Source organism: Hordeum vulgare, chromosome 2H, assembly GCF_904849725.1.
Source record: "Hordeum vulgare subsp. vulgare chromosome 2H, MorexV3_pseudomolecules_assembly, whole genome shotgun sequence".
Lineage (NCBI taxonomy): Eukaryota > Viridiplantae > Streptophyta > Magnoliopsida > Poales > Poaceae > Hordeum > Hordeum vulgare.
Genome location: NC_058519.1, coordinates 471,088,700 through 471,113,869, shown reverse-complemented (window position 1 = coordinate 471,113,869; position 25,170 = coordinate 471,088,700).

Sequence of the window (25,170 nt, the reverse complement as noted above, 5' to 3'; positions counted from 1 at the left end):
CATGACGTTCAAAACGTCTTTGAAGTCCCGGTTCTAAGCCATACAAAACTGCACATGGAACTAGTGAGTAGTCATCCTTACGAGACTGCCAAGCGTTCAAAACATCTTGGTCGCCGTAGTGGATGGTGCATCACCTAGCGCAGCATCAAGGACATATTGCTTTTGGCCAGCCGTGAGGATAAGCCTTAGATTACGAGCCCAGTCAACAAAGTTGCTTCCATCATCTTTCAGCCTAGCTTTCTCTAGGAACGTATTAAAATTCAGGGTTGCTACTGCGCGAGCCATTGATCTACAACATAAAATTTTGCCAAGATTACTTAGACTATATTCAAGACAATTGATTTTAGCTAATCATATTACTAATATCTTTTGAGCTTAGCAGTTGCTCTAGTATTTCACTTGTATCTTTTTGAGAACGGTGGCGTGTAGATTTTATAGAAATAATATGATCATGTTCTTGACTTATATTTGCTTGAGAGTTAGTAAATAGTGACGGTAATTTGCATGGGTCATAAGGCTAGATAAAAGTAACGAGTGTTCAATAAGTGATAATTAAATCCAGCATGTAGCACATATAGAGAAATTGTGGTTAATGATATTGATGTGGTAACATGAAAAGGTGTGAGTGCATAGTCATTAATTAAGAGAGGTGTTGATATTAATAGATGTTAAAACTTCTTGAACATCTAAAAAATTAAAAGGGCGTGGTGATGATGTGTGAGCATTTCTATTCCTCATTGAAAACCTAGTGTTGTTTCGATTCGGAGTCACGCGATGGTTAATTCCTACCAACCCTCTCCCTCGGGGCATGCAGGTAGTACTTTGATTTGTGATAAGACTAATAGGATTTTTCCATAAGTATATGAGTTCTTTATGACTAATGTGACACCATGGACATACGAAATCTCATCTCCTCATATTTGCTAGCCTCTCTAGTACCGCGCATAACCCATTCTCACCTCGATGATTGGTGCAACTTTTGCGAGTGCATCCAAAAACAGTGACATGATACGCTCTGTTGCACATAAGAATTATTATATCCTCCTCAAAACAGCCACCATACCTACATATTATGGCATTTCCATACTCGTTCCAATATATATTGCCATGCAAATTCCATCGTCACTTCACATGCCTAGTTCGTTCATTATCATATATCTTTGCATGATCATATAGAGATGACATAGTATTAGTGGCAAAGCCACCATTCATAATAGAATTTGTGGAAAAGACACCACATTCCATATGCTGAATAAATGTCATCCTAGATCATTGCACATCCTAGTACACTGCCAGAGGCATTCATATTGGAGTCATGTTGCTTCATTCATCATATCGAGTTATCCATGAGTTGTAAGTAAATAAAAGTCTGATGATCAATATTATTAGAGCATTCTACGAGCGAGGAAATAAAGATGGGGAGGCCAAATGAGACCACCATAATAATAATAAAATGAAAAAAAGAGAAAAAGAGAGAAGGGACTTTGCTACTATCCTTTACCACACTTGTGCCTCAAAGTGGCACCATGTTCATCATGTAGAGAGTATCATATTATATCATTCATATGCTAGTGGGAATATAAAAAAATTGTAAACTTGGCTTGTATATTCCGATGACGGACGTCCTCAAATGACCGAGGTCTTCATGAGAAAGCAAGTTGGATGCACATCCCATGTAGCATAAGTGGAAATTTCATACACTTATAGCTCTAGTGCATCATTTACATAGAAATCCCTACTCCTTGTATGAATATCTACCAATGGATATCTCCATAACCCGTTGGTATGCCTAGTTGATACGAGACTATCTTCTCCAGTTTTCAACCGCTTTGAAACATACAACCTTAATCTATTCCACTTATATGCTATGTCCAATGGTTCACGCTCATGTATTGCATGAAGAATGAAAAGTTGATGCATATGGAAAAAGTACGATCCAATTGCCTAACTTGGGCACCATGGTACTTGAAATTTGTAGTTATGTGCTAAAGATGGAGACATGCCTTGCTAATATAATAAAGATAGAAAGGGTTGAAACAATCTTTGAGGGTCGTACACTTTGAAAGATTAATTGTTTTGCTGCTTATACTTATAATTATTGCCTTATTAATATGTGTTAATTCATCATTTTTTAGTGAGCATGCATACATAAGAATACATCATGGATAGCATGTCACATCAACAATTCTGTTTGTATCATTTACCTAATCGAGGACGGGCATGAATTAAGCTTCGGGATGCTTGATACGTCTCCAACATATCTATAATTTTTTATTGTTCCGTGCTATTATGTTATCATTTTAGAACACTTCTTATGAACTTATCTACCAATTTATCTTATTTTTAACACTAACCTATTGACCCAGTGCCGAATGCCAATTATTGTTTTTGCATGTTTTTCCACTTTTCGAGCTCTAGTACCAAACGAAGCCCAATTGACCTGAAACTTTTTGTGAATTTTTCTTGACCAAAACAAGACCGTGGAACATCAGAAGAAGGCCGGGACGCGCACGAGGCCCCCACAAGCCATTAGGGTGCGGCCTGGGGGGGGGGGGGTGGCCTAATGGCTTGTGGCCGCCTCGAGGCTCTTTCGGCCCTTTTCTCTAGCTTATAAATACCTATTTACCCTAAAACCTTCAAAGGTGGTCCAGAAACACTTTGTACACCATTGCAAGTCTCCGTTCCGATGGGAGGCCATCTATAGCTCCATTCTGACGCTTTACCAGAGGGGGGATCGATCACGGAGGGCTTCTTCATCAACCTTGCTGCCCTCATGATGATATGTGAGTATTTCAGCACAGACCTACGTGTCCATAGCAGTATCTAGATGGCATATCTCTCTCTCCCTCTCTTTGATCTTCAATACAATGATCATCACATCTTCACTTTGATACATATGATGTAATTCTTTTGTTCGGTGCGTTCGTTGGGATCCGATGAATTGTCGGTTTATGTTCAGGTTATTCATGATAAATATTTGAATCTCCTATGATATATAGTATGATTCTTATGTGCAATATTATGTTAGCTTCATAATTCTCTTCGATGTATTGAAATAGTTTGGCCAACTAGATTAATATTTCTTCGGTGAGAGAGGTGTGTTGTAGTATGTGCAACCTCGCAAGTTTCTATATCCCAGTGACAGACAAGTTGCATCTTTGTGTTGCTGCTGTTAAGGGTAAAACGACGAGGTTTCTTCATATTAGTTGAGTTTACTTTGTCTACATCATGTCATCTTACTCCAAGCAGTACTTCGTTTATCATGAACTTAATACGTAGAGAGGCAAGAATAAAAGCGCTCTTGAAGTGAAGTAATAGTAATAGGTGCAGGCAGGAGTCGACCTATTTGTTTATGGATGTGATGCCTATATTTACATGATCATTGCCTTAAAAATCGCATAACTATCCGCTCTTCTATCAATTCTCCAACAGTAATTTGTTTACCCACCATGTGCTATTTTCATGAGAGATGTCATTAGGGAAAACTATACCCACCATGTGCTCTTCTATCAATCATCAATGTCTTCAGACATTTTCAGGGTTTGTCTTTGATGATTAAACTGAGTCTCTAGGGACTTCTATCTGTGTTAACCTATGAACTCTCACAAAAACATTAGTCCCTCAACCACATTTGTCTTTAGTACTCCAAAATGAACAAGGACTGGCACTAGATGCACTCACAATCTCCCCCTTTTTGGTGATTGCTGACAAACTGGTTGAAGTTTTCAACGGGAATAAAATATATGAAGATAAGGACATGGAGATTATTATTGCAAGATATAGAGAGCATCCCGTGAAGATGTGCTTATGATTTTTTTTTTGCTTTGAATGCAAAAGTCACATGGAAGGTTTTAATTTGTGGAGATATCCCCCTATATCTTGGAATCCAACCACTACGCAGTTTAGAAGTTTTATGAAAAAGAATGAAATTTATAATGAAAATGGGCATCTCACGACTAACTTCGGGTGCATATGATAAGATATAGAGTAGCGGCAAAAGTAATATAAACATAAAGTGTGCATGCGTGTATTAGGACTTCAGTTTTACAAACCAAGATAGCAAACGTTTGGAATGGTAGTTTTAAACTTAACAAAAATAGAAGCACCCAACCCTATAGAACCATTTGAAGACTATCAATCTGATGCTCCCCCCCTTTGTCAACGAATAACCAAAAAGGGTGAAGACATTGGGCACTACATGTTCCCAACAAGAATGGAAGACAATGGTGCACCAGGGTTGGCGTTGGTTGGTGCAGATGGGCATGTAGCAGTGCCATTGCGCTGTTGGCGTTGGCGGAGAAGTGACATGTTCGGCTTCATCTTAGCAAGATTGACATTGGGGACGGTGCTGAAGAAGAATAGCCACTCTCTTTGAGAGATGATGTCTTGTGCCACTTCTCTTTGAAAGGATGAGGAGCACATAATCTGAAATATTTGTCGAAGCCATCGTGACGAAGATCACCCTCATGAGCCAGCATTTTCAATGTCTCTCAGGAATGCATGAAAGTGTCATGAGCCACAATGGTGTTATTGGTGGATTGCGAATGCGATTGATATCTGTCACAAGGGATTGCATTTGTCTTCTCGTCCACTCATGGTGTCAATCCACCTTCCGATGAAGAGAAACTAGAAGCTCTCGATCGGTCATTGCTTGTTCCCTTTTGGATTGGGGTTGTTGAGGTCGACTGCTGGCAGTGGCTTCAATGGCAGTAGCATTTGGCTCTGTACGACAAATTGGCCCAATCAACCTTGCTCTGGCAGGATCACACGGGATGAGAAGCCCTTCATTGTCAGTAGTGCCACTTGTGCCTTCAATAATGGGTTCTTGTTCTTGGATGGGTAAATGTCTTCATGAATGACTTCCACATACGGGAGGTATATACCATGGTTGCGAGCTGAGGGTAGATACCTTGTATTTGTTCGACAGTTGATAAAACGCATGATCCATGGTGTATAGATCTTGGGCTCAAAGAGATTGATACCATTTGCTACCAGGTTGTGAAGAATAAGTCTTGAAGATTAAACCTTACGCCATAGGTTGTATTGTAGATAAATGTCTTTAGTGCACCTTCTAGCTTGCATGAAGGAGAATGTCCCTTTATTGGCCATATAGTAGGGCGAAGAATATGATAGATAGTTTTCGTCAGATTCCGAAGATCATCAACAAAGAATGTAGTGGTTAAGTCTTCGTCATGTGCCAATGGCTTCATGAGTGTCAGCATTTTAGTCATGTTGGGATCAGGCATTTGGAAGATACTCCTTGAAGCTTTAGCATATGCAGAAGATTTTGGATGAAGATATTTGCCAGATGCAACAAGTGGAGTGGTGGCAAAGAGTTCCATAGCATGGGCCTTGATATTCTGATCACCGATCAAGAAGTCCATTGCCCATGTCTTTAGATCTCTCCCAAAGCGAGAGATGTGGAGAGTTGCATAAAATTGAAGAATGAGTTCTTTGTTCTAGTCTTTGTGATGAACAACAAAGGGTAACAATCCAACATCCCGAAGACAATCAAGTGCTTGAACAAAACAAGGAAGACCACTCATGGCTTCGAAGCTAAGATGCTTGTGGGGAAATATCATGTCCTGGCAATAGAGCACTCCAGAACCGACCAAAGTCAATCTTCTAATGCTTGTAAGGATTCTAATCAGAGTCAAGGAATGTGTTGCTGAGTCTGAATTTCCTGACACCGAAGACAAGAGGATGTGTTAGTCCTTGTTGTGGAAGACTTGGAAGCCTTGGCATAGGATCCATAACCCTTGGGTGACAATGAATGTAGAATTCATATCGAGGCCCCATTCTTAGTGGCGAAACTAGCTTGGGACAATTGATTGGCACCATCTCTCCTTCCCTATTGCGAGCCATGACAGTGTTTTCACAGTTGTCGTCACTTGATTGTGTGTCAGGAACACGAGGGCCATTGGATTCGCCCTTAGTGATTTCTATGACTCGGGCTTCTAGGGAAGAAACAACAGTGGCAGCATCAATGTCTTCGTTTGCTTTGGATTCATTCTTAGGTTGTTAAGGAGCGACATCTTCAATAAAGGGAATCTCCTCGACTAATGTAGTCGGGTGAGCATGCACTTCATCTTCAGGTATGCGTTTCATAGAAGATATAATAGGTTGTGGTCCTCTCTGACGCCTTTTGAGTGGTGATGCATGATAAGAGGTTCCAACTTACATGGATTTGAATGGAGACTTAGGTGATTACAACACAAGAGTTGAAGAAGGAGTAGGCGATGTGCGAGGAATGACTTTGTGCATGGGGGTGTTGGTGTGGACTTCTTCCTGGAACACATTAGGTGTTGGAAATATTCCCTAGAGGCAATAATAAAGTGGTTATTATTATATTTCCTTGTTCATGACAATTGTCTATTACTCATGCTATAAATGTATTAACCGGAAACCGCAATACATGTATGAATATATAGACGACAACATGTCCCTAGTGAGCCACTAGTTGACTAGCTCGTTGATCAATAGATGGTCATGGTTTCCTGATCACGGACTTTGGATGTCATTGATAACAGGATCACATCATTAGGAGAATGATGTGATGGACAAGACCCAATCCTAAGCATAGCACAAGATCGTGTAGTTCGTGTGTTAAAGCTTTTAGAATGTCAAGTATCATGTCCTTAGACCATGAGATTGTGCAACTCCCAGATACCGTAGGAGTGCTTTGGGTGTATCGAACATCACAAAGTAACTGGGTGATTATAAAAGTGGACTACAGGTATCTCCGAAAGTGTCTGTTGGGTTGGTACAAATCGAGACTGGGATTTGTCGTTCCGTGTGATGGAGAGGTATCTCTGGGCCCACTCGGTAATGCATCATCATAATGAGCTCAATGTGACTAAGTATTTAGCCACGGGGTGATGTGTTACAGAATGAGTAAAGAGACTTGCCGGTAATGAGATTGAACAAGGTATAGGGATACCGATGATCGAATCTCGGGCAAGTATCATACCGGTAGACAAAGCGAATTGCATACCGGATTAAGTGAATCCTCGACATCGTGGTTCATCTGATGAGATCATTGTGGAACATGTGGGAGCCAACATGGGTATCCAGACCCCGCTGTTGGTTATTGGTCGGAGAGATGTCTCGGTCATGTCTGCATGATTCCCGAACCCGTAGGGTCTACACCCTTAAGGTTCGGTGACACTAGCGTTGTTATGGGAATTGCATGTGTGTTTACCGAAGGTTGTTCGGAGTCCTGGATGAGATCTCGGACATCACGAGGAGTTCCAGAATGGTCCGGAGGTAAAGATTTATATATGGGAAGTCTGTTTTCGGCCACCGGAAAGTTTCGGGGTTTATCGGTATTGTACCGGGACCATCGAAAGGTTACCGATGGTCCACCTATCCCGGAGGGCTACATGGGTTGACAGGGGAAGGGAACCAGACCCTAGTGGGCTGGTGCGAGGCTAGGATGAGGCCCAAGGCGCATGGGGGCCAAACTCTGGGCGTGGGGGCTGCCTTGGGTGGCAAGCCACCGCCTAGGGCGCCGCCTCCTCCTCCTCCTATGGCTGTCGCACCACCTAGGGTTTCCCTAATGGTGGCCTCACCCCCTCTCCCTCCCTCTTATATATAGTAGAGGTATTGGGAGGGCTGGACACACACGTCTCTCTCTCCCTTGACGCAGCCCTACCTCTCCACCTCTCCTCCTCCGTGGTGCTTGGGGAAGCCCTGCCGGAGAGCCACAAACTCCATTGCTACCACGCCGTCGTGCTGCCGGAGTTCTCCCTCAACTTCTCCTCCCTCCTTGCAGGATCAATAAGGAGGATATGTTCCTGGGCTGTAGGTGTGTTGAACGTGGAGACACCGAACATTTGGTGTTTGATCGGATCGCCGCGAGTACGACTCCATCAACCGCGTTCATAGTAACGCTTCCGCTTTGCGATCTTCAACGGTATGAAGATGCTCTACCTCTCTCGTTGCAGGTTTCTCCTAGTTTGATCTTGGTGTGACGTAGGAAAAATTTGGAATTATTACTACGATCCCCAACAGTGGCATCCAAGCTAGGTTTATGCGTAGATTCTATGCACAAGTAGAACACAAAAGTTGTGGGCGATGATTTTGAAAATTGCTTGCCATTACTAGTCCAATCTTTTTTCGACGGTATTGTGGGATGAAGCGGTCCGGACCGACTTTACACATACGCTTACGTTAGCCATAGGAGTTGTCTTAATTTATTGTATGAGATGCAACACCATGTGATTACTTTACTTTATTGCTAACGTTAGCCATAGTAGTAAAAGTAATAGTTGCAGAGACGACTTCATGAAGACACAATGATAGAGATCACATGCTGTCATGCTGGTTGATGACCCACAAGTATAGGGGATCTATCGTAGTCCTTTCGATAAGTAAGAGTGTCGAACCCAACGAGGAGCAGAAGGATCTGACAAGTGGTTTTCAGCAAGGTAATATCTGCAAGCACTGAAATTATCGGTAACAAGTAGTTGTATGACAAGATGATTCACAACAGGTAGCAAGTAACAAAAGTAACAACGGTGCAGCAAAGTGGCACAATCCCTTTTGTAGCAAGGGACAAGCCTGGACAAAGTCTTATAGGAGGAAAAACGTTCCCGAGGACACACGGGAATTTCTGTCATGCTAGTTTTCATCATGTTCATATGATTCGCGTTCATTACTTTGATAGTTTGATATGTGGGTGGACCGGCGCTTGGGTACTGCCCTTACTTGGACAAGCATCCCACTTATGATTAACCCCTCTTGCAAGTATCCGTAACTACGAAAGAAGAATTAAGACAAAGTCTAACCATAGCATTAAACTAATGGATCCAAATCAGCCCCTTACGAAGCAATGCATAAACTAGGGTTTAAGCTTATGTCACTCTAGCAACCCATCATCTACTTACTACTTCCCAATGCCTTCCTCTAGGCCCAAATAATGGTGAAGTGTTATGTAGTCGACGTTCACATAACACCACTAGAGGAAAAACAATATACAACACATCAAAATATCGAACGAATACCAAATTCACATGACTACTATTAGCATGACTTATCCCATGTCCTCGGGAACAAAAGTAACTACTCACAAAGCATAATCATATTCATGACCAGAGAGGTAATGATTAGCATCAAGGATCTGAACATAAACTCTTCCACCAAGTAATCCAACTAGCATCAACTACAAAGAGTAATTAACACTACTAGCAACCTTACAAGTACCAATCGGAGTCGCGAGACGGAGATTGGTTACAAGTGATGAACTAGGGTTTGGAGATGAGATGCTGCTGATGAAGATGTTGATGGTGATGAGTCTCCTCCGATGAGAGGAGTGATGGTGATGACGATGGTGACGATTTCCCCCTCCGGGAGGGAAGTTTCCGCGGCAGGATCGTCCTGCCGGAGCTGTAGATTGGTTCTGCTCTAATTCCGCCTCGTGGCGGCGGTGAATCCTCCGAAAAGCCTCCTCTCGTTTTTTTTGAAACGAAACCCTTCATATAGCAGAAGAGGGGAGCCAGTGGGCCAACAAGGATCCCACAAGCCCCCTAGGCGCGGCCACGGGGGTAGGCCACGCCTACCAGGCTTGTGGCCCCCTGGTTGCGCTCCTCTGGCACTTCTTCTGCCCAGTATTTTTTATATATTCCCAAAAAAATCCACGTTGATTTTCACGGCTTTTGGAGTTGCGCAGAATAGGCATCTCAAACTTGCTCCTTTTTCAGGCCAGAATTCCAGCTGCCGGCATTCTCCCTCTTCATGTAAACCTTGCAAAATAAGAGAGAAAAGGCATAAGTATTGTACCATGAAGTGAAATAACAGCCCAAAAAGAAATAAATATCAACATGAAAGCATGATGCAAAATGGACGTATCAACTCCCCCAAGCTTAGACCTCGCTTGTCCTCAAGCGAAAGCCTAGATCAATAAACATGACCACATGTTTACGGAGAGAGGTGTCGACAAAACAAGATACGAACATGCAGGCATCATGATCATGATCAGAACAACAATACTAACATATAATTTCTCATGCTAAAGTGACAATTCCTTCACAAATTAAAGTATGGATCAAGAACCTTACCGAGAATTAACAACCGATAGCCTTTAGTCATTGAAGCAATTGCAATTTATCACAACATCAGAAAGAGTCAAATAAGATCTTGTAAAGCAAATCCACATACTCAATCATCTTTTCGTTCTCTACAATTGCTACAACTCACGTTGTACTCATGAGATCAAAGTTTCAGCTGGACACAAAGAAAGATAGGGGCTTATAGTTTCGCCTCCCAACTGCTTACCTCAAGGGTAATGTCAACAATAATAATTCATGAATGCTTACCTCCAAGTTGACATATGAATATAGATCTTTCCCTAGCATATGACGTTAGCCAAGATAAAGGCGAAACAAGGAATTGGTGAAGATCACCATGACTCTTTCAAGGGTTGTGATAAAGAACTTTATTATATTGCCTCCTGTGATAAAGAACTTTATTATGCAGTCTGTCGCTTTTATGTCTTCCTCATCACAGGTTCGTACAAATCTTATTTTCCACACACTAATAGATCATACATATTAAGGAGAAATTTTTATTGCTTGCACTGATGACAACTTACTTGAGGGATCTTATTCAATCCATAGGTAGGTATGGTGGACTCTATGGCAAAACTGGGTTGAAGGTTTATGGATGCACAAGTAGTATCTCTACTTGGTGCTAGAGTTTTGGCTAATATGAGGTGGAAGCAATCGTCACATGCTAAGGGATCTCTAATCATATAATACTGTTCGGAACCAAGAAAACACAATTCATTATGTTGTCTTCCTTGTCCAACGTCTACTTCTAAGCATGCAATAGTTTAGTGAGTGTTCACAATCATAGATGGTGTCAAAGATGATGTATTTATATGTGAACCTCTCCTTCTTTATCACTTCCTATTAATTGCAACAATGACCAAGGTCTACGTTTGTCTACCCTCAACAAGTTTTAATCATCATTCTTTTTATATGTGAAGCCATCACTTCCCATAAGATCATTACATGATCTTTCATGCTTTTGTTCTTTTCTCACTCTTTTGATCATGGCAAGAGGCAAAGCCCTCAACTAAGACACTCTTTATTATATGGCTCACGAGCTCGAATACATCGGGAGTGACACAAAGCAATACTCAAGACTAAAACACTAAGACTTTTAATCTACTAGAGAAAAAGAAAACTGAAAAGGAACAAACTAAAACAAAGGTAAAGGCAAAAGATGTGATGGTGATACGATACCGGGGCAACTCCCCCAAGCTTGGCTTAAGCCAAGGGGATTGCCCATACCCATGCTTAGTTGTCTTCCTTTGGAGGTGATGGTGGTGGAGTTGTTGCGACATGGGTTTGATCCTCCGTCTTCCAAGGCATAGGTGCTCCATCATGGAAAGATGAAGGGAGTCTCCGGATTCCTCAAATCTGCAGCCAACCGTATTGATTTAAATCTATACTCATACTCATAGTTTTGGTTCTGCAGGTCATAGATCTGGGCCTGGAGGTGATCAATCCTGTCATAGAGCCTGGAGAGGTGCTTCCCAATGTCATTGGCATCGATCGTGTGCTTGCAGGTGAACTCCGTGATCATCATGTGGTTGGCGTTGAGTCCACGCTCCACCATCCCTTGGCACTTGAAGACCTGTTGCTCCATTGCTTCAAGCCTCGCCTCCATGCTTCGGGTCTTCTTGGGCCCCTCAACATCATGGATATACAACATCCCCTCACGCATCTCGATAGATTGAGGATGTTGCAGCACTCCCGTGATGTGATGCCCTCGGTTTAATCATACGCTAATCATACACGCAAATGCGTACGATCAAACACAAGGACGTCACAAGTTGGTATCAGAGCCGACTGCCTGTAGGTAGCCCCCTTTCCAACTCCTTGGCCGAAGTTGAGTCTAGTGTTTGAAAAACTTTACTAACACTGATGTTGTGGCTTACGGGCCCACATCTCAAGTGGGTGGTATTAGTATCTTTTACTCCTTTCCTATACTCTGGGTTCTACTCTCTCTTCTCTTTCGGGATAAAGATTTTACTAACTCTAACATTAGGTTCTCATAAATAGTTCCTCCCAGAGAGCCCCGTATTCCAGACGATGGTTTTATCCCTCAGAAGAACTGCAGTTACTCTTTGATGTTCTCTTGAGCTGTTGTGCTCATTGCTTCTGCAATTTTCCTTTCCTCCATCAACCCCTATGGATGACGACATACAAATGTCGTCCATACTTTCTTTTCCAATTGCTCTTGTTTTACGAGATGCAACGAATTATCTTATCGGGGATTCGTCCATCATCAGTTGTCATGGGTTTCGAAAGTTCTTCGACTTACTATTCGGTCTTTCGAAATCCTCCGTAGCCTATTGCTCTTGGATTTTCTCACCTACTTGCATTATGGTTAAATCCATGTCTAGCAGCATTCATTAAAATCCTTTGTGATTTTCCTCTGATCTTATTGACTCAACCTCTGTGTGAATGAACACAATCATCTGAGGATACTTATGAATTTTCTTTCCGACTCAGACGTCCTTTCAAACAGAACTGGTTCCCGACAAATCAATTTTTATTGATTGTCCATCTAAATCTATTCAACTTGTATTTGATCGGAGCATCTGATTATGATACAGAAACCTGGAAATCCTAATTCCGTTGGTAATTAAATATCAATTTTTTTTCAGACGTTCTATTAACTAATGCATTGCATCCTGTCTCCCTCTGATTGAGTACCGATACCCACATCAGGTCCTTTGTGGATTGTCAGACTCATCCTGGGTTATTATCCGATGACATCTTTTGCTTTCGAAAATTCTTGTGAATTCTTCCCCTGACACATGATGCCATTGGTAAATTGTGTCTGCTCCCTTTGATAAATTCTAGCCTATACTTTTGTTGGCCATGCGCTGTTGTCAAGCATGTGTTAATTACTCTTGGAGTGTATGGTATATGTTCCTAAGATGCCCCTATGGGTTGAACCTATGCCTTCCTAAATCCATATGACTCGAAAAGTTTTCAAGAGTCTTACTCTTCTGGTGTTCGCCGGATATTCTCTCAAGGCTACAACTTGATCAATGGCGATGAGTAAATGCAGGTGATGCATTGATAAAGTGGGAGTCGACCTTGAACTTTGTGTTCATGCCCATGGAAACGACGTTGATCTTATCATAGAAACTTCTCGTATCAATAATCATTCATTATATAATTTGATCTGGTATATGTGATCTTGTCGTTAGCAATCATGGTTCCGACCATGTTGTCCTACAATGACTTCATTCTCAGGCGAGTTAAAAGTACTTGTGTTCCTCAGATCAACACACTGGTCCAAACCTTAAAGTTGATCTACCTCCGTGTATTATTACTTGTAGCTCGAGGATATCACGGAGCTATATAACTTCTTATGAGCTCCTCATCAACTATGATATTTTCATTAATTCCAGTTTCCTCGTGTTTGAGGTGTTGGACACGCGAGTACATCGATAACTGAATCGAGTACGTATTGCGATTCAACAACTTTTCGTAATCTTCCTTCTTTACGAGTTTGTATTCGATCATGTCATTCCAAGCTGTTGAGCTACATCATCGTCATGTTGGAGCTCGACCATGCTATCTATACCCTTCATCCCTGGAACACAATTCCAACTGTGTGTTAAGCTTGCATCGAGTTTTCAACATTTTGTTGGTTGTTCTGAAAGGCAATCTCAATTCTAAGCTAGCAGCCTTATCTGTGATTCCGACAACCTCTTGCTTCATCATTCCCTTGCTTGATGTCGTCGCTGAACGATTACATCTTCATGAAGTTTCTCGAAAACAATGTCGTGATCATCATCCACATTCTGAGTTCTTGAAGGGTATCAACCGAATGCATGTTGACAAATACCATCCTTGCCCCTCGATGGTTTGTGTTTTCATCGGCAACCTTTTTGCTTCCCCTCCAACACAAACGTGTTCATGTTTTGTGTTGTCCCTTGAGTTCCTTGCTAGTTCAGCTTATGTTATCTTCTACCTTAGAGTATTACTATGTTTTTTGTCAAGAATGTTGTGAGCATCATTGCACCTCTTAAGAATTCTTGATATAGTGATACTTCTCGACAACGCCATTCATTTCTTGGCCCCGTGTTGTTTCAAACCGGAATACCAACAAGTGAACTCTGATGTGTGATTCCAATACTTCTGGCAACCCTGTTGCCTTGAGGTTAACAACTGATTGATTCATTCTTAGTGTCTTGGGTGTTGACTAATAATTTTAACATTTGTCGTGCTACTTACTCAGTAATTCCGAGTGCACCCTTTTACCAATGTTTAATTGTTGTTGTTCCCTCGAGCATACGACATTATACCATTTGATTTGACAAATGCTATCTCTTTGATATTATAATTTTGGCTGTCAAAATTTTGAGGGATTGTTGTTGAGCCCATCAGCCACACCCTCAACTTCTCTATGTTCCATGACGAAGCTCTTAAAATCATTATCCTTGTGCCTAGCTCATGAAGAATATGTGGATAGTAGAAGTGTATTTCCCAAAGTTCACGTGCACTCTTTCCGCCGTGAATATGTGAAAGTTTTGTTTCGCTTCCTCTCGTGAAATACCAAATCATTCACGCATGTGCGAAGTGTTATATGTTTTGAAGATTTGTTATCTTCACTTCATATAACTTCTCTTAGCACGCGAAGCCACTGACTGATTTGATCAAGGAAAAGAAGTTCCTTCATAAGAGATAATCGAGGTTTACACAACGACCTCGATATCCTTGATGATGGGTCTCAAATCAGAACTCAGTTACATTTTGACGTAAGAATTCTATGTGGGCACGAATGTCTTGACATTGTGTTCATATGTCTTACAGTTGAACTCATGATTTAAGGATTGCTTGTGTAGTTCATATCCTGAGACTCCTGCATCATCATCTTTTCTTCTTAGGTATCTTGAGCCTGAGGTGTCCTGACACCAATCAGATCTAAATCTCGGGCAGATATGATGGTTGGAACATTTTCCAATAATTATAACTTTGGTATTATGTAACCCGGTACGGTGATGTCTTGTCTAGCACACCAGGCCTAAAGACCTATTGTTATAAATTCTTCCATATGTAAGATTCGACATCATTTCATGAGGAAACTATATGACTTATTTCATAAGTTGTTCCTCATGGATCCTCTTCGTATACGCATAGGTCCGACCTTTATCTAATAACCATGTCGATGATACCACGAAGCACGGATGTGGTACTTCAAAATTCAACAGGAACATTGGAAGGGCAATGCTAAATTGTTCTTGATCAATTATCCAAACCATGTGGTATGGGTAAACATCATGATTCCTCTTGCCTCTTTATCCAGATGGATAGGCACTTAATGACCTATCATGTATACCATAATCTATGTTTTCCTTGGGAATGGTATAGTCTAATACTTGTGTGTGTGAACACATTTTCCCTTCCCATTGGTCTGTTTGATTTTTATTGGGGCATAACTTATCTAAGCAGTGTTAATTCCCTGCTTAGGTAAAATTCTTGGTGTACAACTCTGTCAGTAAGACCGTGTTACTATTTTGCATAACATTCCGGTAGCCGCCGGTGGACAAGAACCTTGCCTATTGATCCGCCTCGTTTCAATGAGCAGGAAAATGGTTCTATTCGTTCCCCGCCTTTGGTATCGACGTTGTTGCCAACATAACTGATAGGTTATCCTCTGACATGTCTTGTTACCAAGACCATATAACATGTCACCCCTCTACCTACTCCCGGCCCACATGGTGGACCCATAACCCAAAGTTCCACAGGATTGAAACCTGGCTCTCCTGTACATCTTTGACTCCAAAGTATCCTTTGCACTTGGCTCATATGGGATTCCCGAGCCACCGTTCAATGGACTGATCACTCCTTGGTCCATATGTTACCCAACATGCTAAAGATCGAGTGTGCATTAATTGCGACAATCTGAAGGCTACTCAGTTCCGTCAGAAAAGTCAGTATGACCGACATCATCAGGATATGGTCTATCAACCTGGCGAAAAGGCATATCTTCGTGTCACACCAATGAGAGGCGCACACCATTTTGTAATCAAGGGAAAGTTAGCTCCTCGCTATATTGGTCCTTTCACTGTTCTCGAAAGGCGTGGAAGAGTGGCTTATCAATTGGGACTGCCGGTGAACCTTTCTGAGGTTCACGATGTCTTCCCTGTGTCTCAGCTCCGTCGCTGCTTCAAGGATCCTACTCAAGAAGTGGATCATGGTATGCTTGAGCTGCAACAAGACCTCTCTTATAAAGAGCATCCGGTCCGCATTCTCGATCAAGCTGAACGTAAGACTCGTCGCAAAGTCACCAAGTTCCTCAAGGTGCAGTGGTCAAATCATTCTGAAGATGAAGCCACTTGGGAACGCGAGGATCATCTTCGTAATGAATACCCCGGGCTCTTTCCCTCTACCTATTAATTCTCGGGACGAGAATTCTTGTTAGTGGGGGAGAGTTGTGACATCCCCGGATTTGTGCTACAGTAACCCCTGTAGTCAAGCGACGGTAATCCACGCTAATGAAGCCACGTCATCATAAATTCTATCATTGATCTCGTGTTAGTCGAAAACCAAGTCGAATTCGAAATTTAAAAATAAAATCGAACGAGAAACGTTTTGTGATGTTAATTAAAATGTCGGGAGAGTTATTGAAATTCCCTAATAGGTTATAAAAATGAATCGGACATTTTTAATGGTATTAAAAGTCCTATATAGTTAGAACAGAAAGATATATATATAATAATAATAATAATAATAATAATAATAATAGAATGTCAGAAAGTAAAAAAAAGAAAAAAAGAAAAAAGGGAAGCAACCGAACCCCCCCCCCCCCCCCCCACCTGGCCCAACTGGGCCTAGTGGCCCAGCCGGCCAGGCCACACCCCACCACCGCGCCAAACCCTAGTCGAGCCCCCATGGATCCCCAACTCCCTAGCTTCCCTGGCTGCCGCCGCCGTGAGGGGCTCCAGCCCCCCATCCCGCAACCCACCCACCACTCGGCGGGGCCGCACCCCCCCACCGACGGCTCCCCACCAACCCCCACCCACCGAGAGGCTCCCATCTCTCTCGCTGTAACTCCCTCCCGAGCCTCCTAGATCGACAACCCGCCTCCTCCTCTCGTTCTCTCCCTCTCGTCTCTCTGTCTCGTCACCCTCCCAACCTCCCCACGACAGAGCCCCCCTCGAGCCGACCCCACCCCAGGACCGAGAGCCCCAGCCACCGGCAACCGCACCGGCCGCCGTCCCGGGGGTCCCATCGCCCCTCTCTCTCCCGCAACCCCAGCTCCTCCCCTCGGCTTCTCTCCCTCCCAGGAGCCCCAGACCGGCCTCCCTCCACCAGATCGGTCCCCTGGCCCGATCCCCTGCCCCCTCACTTCCCACCGAGGCACCAGCCACCCGGGCCTCCCTCTCCTACACCGCCCCTTCTCTACCTCGGGAGCCCCGCCGGCCAACCTCCAGCACCATACGGAGACCGAGGCCCCTCCACATCACCCCTTCTCGCCGGCCCCTTCCTCCCGCTCGGTCTAGGAGGGACCGGGCAGGGAGACCCCCTCCTCCTCGTCACGCCGGTTGGCCACCTCCGGGAGGACTCTTCGGCGACCATCCTCACCGGCATCGTCACCACCGCGCCATCACCGCCTTCACCTCCGCCTTCCCGCGAACTCCGGCTTCACCGGGCCGTCTCATCAACGTTGGTGAGCCCCTCCTCGGGCTCCTCCCACCATCGCGTTCCCCTCACCGTCCCGGTTCCGTTCCGGCAAACGGGACTCCGATCCGTCGACGGTAGTGACCGGTAGGAAGATTTGAAGATGTTGTTCTTCTGTGTTGAGTTAGAGGAGAGAGTTCTTGTGTGTAACTCTGTTAACAAAGAGAGTTGTGAGATGTGAGAAAGAAATAAAAATAAACGTTGTATTTCCGTATGTATGTATGTATGAGATGCGATGTATGTATTTGCGTATATAGGTATTTGGAACATGATAATTGCATGATTATGTATCTCTCGGAAAAATGAGTATTTGGCTTAAAAGTCACTTACCGGTGGGGCCAACGCACCTCGCTGTCTATGACAGGGAGACCCCACACCCCCTTTTAAAGAAAAGTGAAATAAAAATATAAAAATAAAAATAATATTTTTATTAAATAAATAAATAAATAGATATACCAGTTAATTAATTAATTGGATAATTAGAATAATTAGAGTATGTCACGTGGGTCCCCCATTAATTTAATCTGATTAATCAATATTTAATCTAAATTAACACTTGTGCCTATGACGTTCGGGACCCGCTGGTCAGTTGACCAGTCAAATGTTGATGTCAGCATAACATCATGCTGATGTCATAATAGCTTTTTATTAACTTATTTAAATCTATTTTTAATTCCCAATTATTGAATAAAACTTTAAAAAATAATATTAAATGATCCGTAAGTCAGATCAAAATATTTTCAACATGAAAGTTGATCAGCAGAACGAGACGAATTCGGATACATGGTCCATTCGTCTGTCACGCATCCCTAGCATAGCAAACATGGAACATTTCCATCGTTTCCAGTATGACCGGTAGTAGCCCGAGACCCGGAAAATATCGTCAGATATTCTTCCGACCCGTGTATGACGGATGTTGCTGCGTTAGCTCATGTCTAGCCTGCATCTTGCCATGTCATGCTTTGTGTTGCACCGTTGCTATTATTTATTGTTTCTTCCCCCTCTTCTTACCGGTAGACCCCGAGACTGACGCTGCTGCCGGGTACATCTACGACCCTGCCGACCAGTCCTTTGACGCAGAGCAGCAAGGCAAGCAAACTCCCCTTGATCATTCCTATATCGCCTATGTCTTTCTTCCTACTGCCTGCATTAGTATTTTGCTACTGTTGTAGTTAGCTCCTATATCTCATGCATAGCGTATTTTTGATGGACTGCTACTTTCAGTCCTGTACCTTTAAGATGCTTAGTATTGGTGGAACAGTCATCCCCTCTGATCCCGTAGTTTAGTTACCCCGCTTGTTTTCAAATCTTGATCTCTATTCGACGAGCCAACTCTGACACAGCACATACACCCCCTTAGTTGTACGAGCTACAGAGATACTATCGGGTACCGAGGGTGACACCTCGCTAAGTACTCCTGATGATATCTCTGTAGTATAGCTAGTCGGTCGTGGTTATCGAGGGTGATTCCTCTAGGGTGCATCGTCGGGAATGGTGAAAGAGGAATCACCCTTGATTAATCATATTAAATTAATGGGGGACCCACGTGACATACTCTAATTATTCTAATTATCCAATTATTTAATTAACTGATATATCTATTTATTTATTTAATAAAAATATTATTTTATTTTTATATTTTAATTTCACTTTTCTTTAAAAGGGGGTGTGGAGTCTCCCTGTCATAGACAGCGAGGTGCGTTGGCCCCATCGGTAAGTGACTTTTAAGCCAAATACTCATTTTCCCCACAGATACATAATCATGCAATTATCGTATTCCTCCAAATACCTATATACGCAAATACATACATCGCATCTCATACATACATACATACGGAAATACAACGTTTATTTTTATTTCTTTCTCACATCTCACATCTCTCTCACAACTCTCTCTGTTAACATAGTTACACAGAAGAACTCCGTGCTCTAACTCAACACAGAAGAACAACATCTTCAAATCTTCCCACCGGTCACTACCGTCGACGGATCGGAGTCCCATTTGCCAGAACGGAACCGGGACGGTGAGGGGAACGCGATGGTGGGAGGAGCCCGAGGAGGGGCTCACCAACGTTGATGAGACGACCCGGTGAAGCCGGAGTTCGCGGGATGGCGGAGGTGACGGCGGTGATGGCGCGGTGGCGACGATGCCGGTGAGGATGGTCGCCGGAGAGGCCTCCCGGAGGTAGTGACCGGGAGGCTGTGGCCTGGCCGGCTTGGCCACTTGGCCCAGTTGGGCCAGGTGGGGGGGGGGGGTTCGGTTGCTTCCCTTTTTTTTACTTTCTGACATTCTATTATTATATATATATATATATATATATATATATATATATATATATATATATATATCTTTCTGTTCTAACTATATAGGACTTTTAATACCATTAGAAATGTCTGATTCATTTTTATAACCTATTAGGGAATTTCAATAACTCTCCCGACATTTTTACTTAACATCACAAAACGTTTCTCGTTCGATTTTATTTTTAAATTTTGAATTTGACTTGGTTTTCGACTAACACAAGATCAATGATAGAATTTATGATGACGTGGCTTCATTAGCGTGGATTATTGTCGCTTGACTACAGGGGTTACTGTAGCACAAATCCGGGGATGTCACACGTGAGGTAGGGATTGATGACCTTCTCGAAGGTCTTGTCCTTCAGAGCTTTTGGGGACGTCATAGCAATCTAGATCTGCAATAGAAACAGGCTCGAAACGAAAACAAAGGAAATTCGCTTGATACGAGGGTCAGACCTTACGGGAGAATATATAATGATTTTTTCCAGACCAGAAGGAGTACTCCGCACGAAAACGGAGTCCGGGAGGCACACGAGGTGGCCACAACCCCCCCAGGCGTGGCCAGGGGTGGGCCCGCGCCTGGCAGGCTTGTCGCCTCCTCACGCGCTTTCCGGACTACTTCCAATCTTTCTATTTTTTCAAAAATTCCAAAACGGAGAAAAATTCCTACTGGAAATTTTTTGGAGTCTGTTTTCTTACCGAATCACATACCTCTTCATTTTCGGAGTCTGAAACAGGCTGATAAATATCCCTTAGGTATTCTTCCGGAGTTATGGTATTGATGATATTGCTTTCAACATTTATGGGAGTACCTGAGATATAATGCTTGATTCTCTGCCCATTTACAACTCTCGGACAATTACCTTCCGTGTTGTTGATCTTGATAGCACCAGAACGATATACTTCCTCAACAATATAGGGACCTTCCCATTTAGAGAGAAGCTTGCCTCCAAAAAATCTTAAATGGGAATTATATAGCAAGACATAATCACCTACATTGGACTCACGCTTTTGTATCCTCTTATCATGCCACCTCTTAACCTTTTCTTTGAACAACTTGGAATTCTCATATGCCTGAGTTCTCCATTCATCAAGCGAGCTAATATCGAATAACCTCTTCTCACCAGCAAGTTTGAAATCAAAGTTGAGCTCTTTGATTGCCCAGTAAGCTTTATGCTCTAGCTCAAGAGGTAGATGACATGCTTTACCGTACACCATTTTGTACGGGGACATGCCCATGGGATTCTTATAGGCAGTTCTATAAGCCCACAATGCATCATCGAGCTTCTTAGACCAATTCTTTCTAGACCTGTTGACAGTCTTTTCCGGAATTAGTTTAATCTCTCTATTGCTTAGCTCTGCTTGACCACTGGACTGAGGGTGATAGGGAGACACAATTCTATGGTTGACATCGTAATTAGCAAGCGTTTTACGGAAAGCACCATGAATGAAATGTGAACCACCGTCGGTCATTAGATATCTAGGGACTCCAAATCTATGGAAAATAACTTCTTTAAGCATCCTGATAGAAGTGTTGTGATCAACACTACTAGTGGGGATAGCTTCTACCCACTTAGTGACGTAATCAACATCAACTAGGATATGAGTATACCCGTTGGATTTTCGAAAAGGTCCCATATAATCAAAGCCCCAGACATTAACTGGTTCAATGACAAGTGAATAGTTTATTTGCATTTCCTCACGTTTGCCGATATTACCTATTCTTTGACATTCGTCACAAGACAAGACAAACTTACATGCATCATTGAAGAGAGTGGGCCAATAGAAACTTGATTGCAATACCTTGTGTGCAGTTCTATCTCCCGCATGGTGTCCTCCGTAGGCCTCGGAGTGACACTTCTGTAGGATCTGTCCCTGTTCATGTTCAGGTACACAATGTCTAATAACACCATCTACTCCTTCCTTATAAAGGTGATGATCATCCCAAAAGTAATGTATCAAGTCAAAGAAGAATATCTTCTTTTGCTGGTATGTGAAACTAGGTGGTATATATTTGGCAACAATATAGTTTGCATAATCAGCATACCACGGTGCACTACGTGAAACATTGATGACATTCAATTGCTCATCGGGAAAGCTATCATCAATAGGTTGTGGGTCATCAAGAACGTTCTCCAACCTAGACAAGTTATCTGCTACTGGGTTATCAGCACCCTTCCTATCGACAACCTGCAAATAAAATTCTTGTAGCAAGAGAACCCATCTGATAAGTCTAGGTTTAACGTATTTCTTCTCCACGAGGTACTTAATAGAAGCGTGATCAGTGTGAATAGTGACTTTGGAATGAACTATGTAAGACGTGAACTTTTCACATGCAAACACGACTGCTAAAAAATCCTTTTCCGTAGTAGCATAGTTTCTTTGGGCACCGTCTAGAGTTTTACTAGCATAGTGAATAACATTCAAATTCTTATTAACTCTCTGCCCTAGGACAACACCAACAACATAATCACTAGCATCACACATGATTTCAAAAGGTAAGTTCCAATCAGGTGGTTTAACAATAGGTGCAGTTATCAAAGCCCTCTTAAGTATTTCGAAGGCTTCCTCACAATCATCGTCAAAAACAAAAGGAATATCCTTTTGCAAGAGATTGGTAAGAGGCCTAAAAATCTTAGAGAAGTCTTTAATGAACCTTCTATAGAAACCAGTATGACCAAGGAAACTTCTTATACCTTTGATATCTGTGGGGTATGGCATTTTCTCAATCGCATCAACCTTAGCCTTATCGACTTCAATACCTCTTTCAGAAATTTTATGTCCTAAGACGATGCCTTCATTAACCATAAAGTGGCACTTCTCCCAGTTCAAGATAAGATTGATATCTTTACATCTCTGCAAGACTCGATCAAGGTTGCTGAGGCAATCATCAAAAGAAGACCCGTAAATGGAGAAGTCATCCATGAAAACCTCGACAATCTTTCCACAAAAGTCAGAGAATATAGCCATCATACATCTTTGAAAGGTGGCAGGTGCATTACATAAGCCAAAAGGCATACGTCTATAAGCAAAGGTACAGAAAGGGCAGGTGAAAGTGGTTTTCTCCTTATCAGATTGTGCAACTGGTATTTGGGAGAAACCAGAATAACCATCCAGAAAGGAGAAATGTGTGTGTTTAGACAGTATTTCTAGCATTTGGTCGATAAAAGGCAAAGGGTAATGATCTTTTGTAGTGGCTTTATTCAATTTCCTAAAATCGATCACCATCCTATAGCCAGTAATAATCCTCCCTGGGATCAATTCATCCTTATCATTAGGGACAACGGTAATGCCTCCCTTCTTAGGGACGCAGTGCACCGGACTCACCCAATCACTATGAACAACAGGATAGATAATACATGCTTCCAGGAGCTTTAATATATCTTTTCTTACTACTTCTTTCATCTTAGGATTTAATCTCCTTTGATGATCATCAACTGGTTTGGAATCAGGATCAGTTTAAATCTTGTGCTGGCATAGAGTGGGACTAATGCCCTTTAGATCATCAAGATTATATCCAATAGCAGCACGGTGGTTTCTCAGAGTTTTTAGTAACTTCTTTTCTTCATGCTGTGAGAGGCTAGCACTAATAATAACAGGATATATCTCTTTTTCATCAAGATAAGCATACTTCAGAGTATCAGGCAACTGTTTAACACTACTAGAAAAACAATCATTAACGACGATGGCGAAAAACTCTTGGTCGTTGAAAATCTAAACAGAACCCCACAGATTGAAATCACTTGGCCACTTTATATTTAACAACCACCAGTTTACCCGTGGCTAACAAATCCTTGCCTTAGGTACGGTTGTTTCCGATCTAATATATTCCCTTAATAAATTTTTGTGTATTATTTTCTGCCGCAAATTGTTGGGTTGTCAATCGGATAACCCTATCTAGCAGAACAATATCCTTGTTTTCCTCTCGCCCTCTCCCCTGTTTCCTCCCCCATTTCCCCCCTTGTTTTGATCTCGATCTATCTTCTTTGTATGCAGGTGGTGAAGCCGATGAGCAAGCAGGCGAAGGTAGACACGACGTCTGTCACCGAGCACAGCCACAGGCAGACCTGCAATGGGAAATCGACGCCGCCCATCGCCAGGAATCATTGTTGGAGGAGTTGTTGATGGTACACGCAATCCACCACCAAGCACCACCGGGGGAGGAGCTACATCGGGCCAGCTACGCCGTACGTTGCCGGGACGAGCTACAACGGTTTGACGACGCCGACTGCGTGGACTGGGCCTGGAGCCGCGTGGTTGGCGGAGCCGGGGTGGGGTGCTTCACAGGCTACGACGCCATTGGTTAACTGGAGTGAAATTCCAGACTTGTTCGAGACACGATAGAGACGCTACTGCGAGGCCTCTCTGCCATCACCGATGCTGCCATGTTCGTCGGGCGTCGTGTGCGGCCCACAATATCGGAGACACACCAGTTTGGTTGGGCTGTTCAGACCGAACTCCGTCCAGCGCCACTGTGAGTATCCCTCAAATACATTGCGAGTCCTTTGTTTCTCTCTACATCAGCCATATTCGATTAATAAATTCTTTAATTTTCTTTACTTACAGTTTTCTGCAAGCTAGAGGACACCGGCAGTCAGGCAGGCAATCCGGAGATGAATGGGAGCTTTGAGTAATTGGCCATGAATCATACCCTAATGAAAACCAGTACAACTTGTACTCGAAGTAGGTATGTGCGTCATTTTTTCTTCCTTCGTGTGTGCTAAATGCTATTGTATAACATGCCCACTTTTGAGGTGATGTGCAGGTAGGATATATGTTATAGGGAGGACTGCATGGTCGATGATAACTTGAAGCCGTGAGCCGCCAGACTAGTGCAGGACGTCTACTTCCTGCTGCCGTTGTACCAAACCACTCTCCAGCATTACACAAACGATGATGATGATGACAACAGCGAAAATGATGAAGTAAGATATAATCGAGCATATTCAATCGCATTGCAGATAGCCTCTTTGAAGATCTTTCTCTTTTGATTTTGGGTATACATTTTTATTTGGCCTAAATAAATTCATGTGCAAAGCTTTCATATATATAATATTATCCTTTTGTGACAATTCACCTATATGCACTGACTTATATTTTTCTTTTCCTTTATGACAGATGGTCTAACAGGAGAGAAGCGTCACAATACATTGTATTT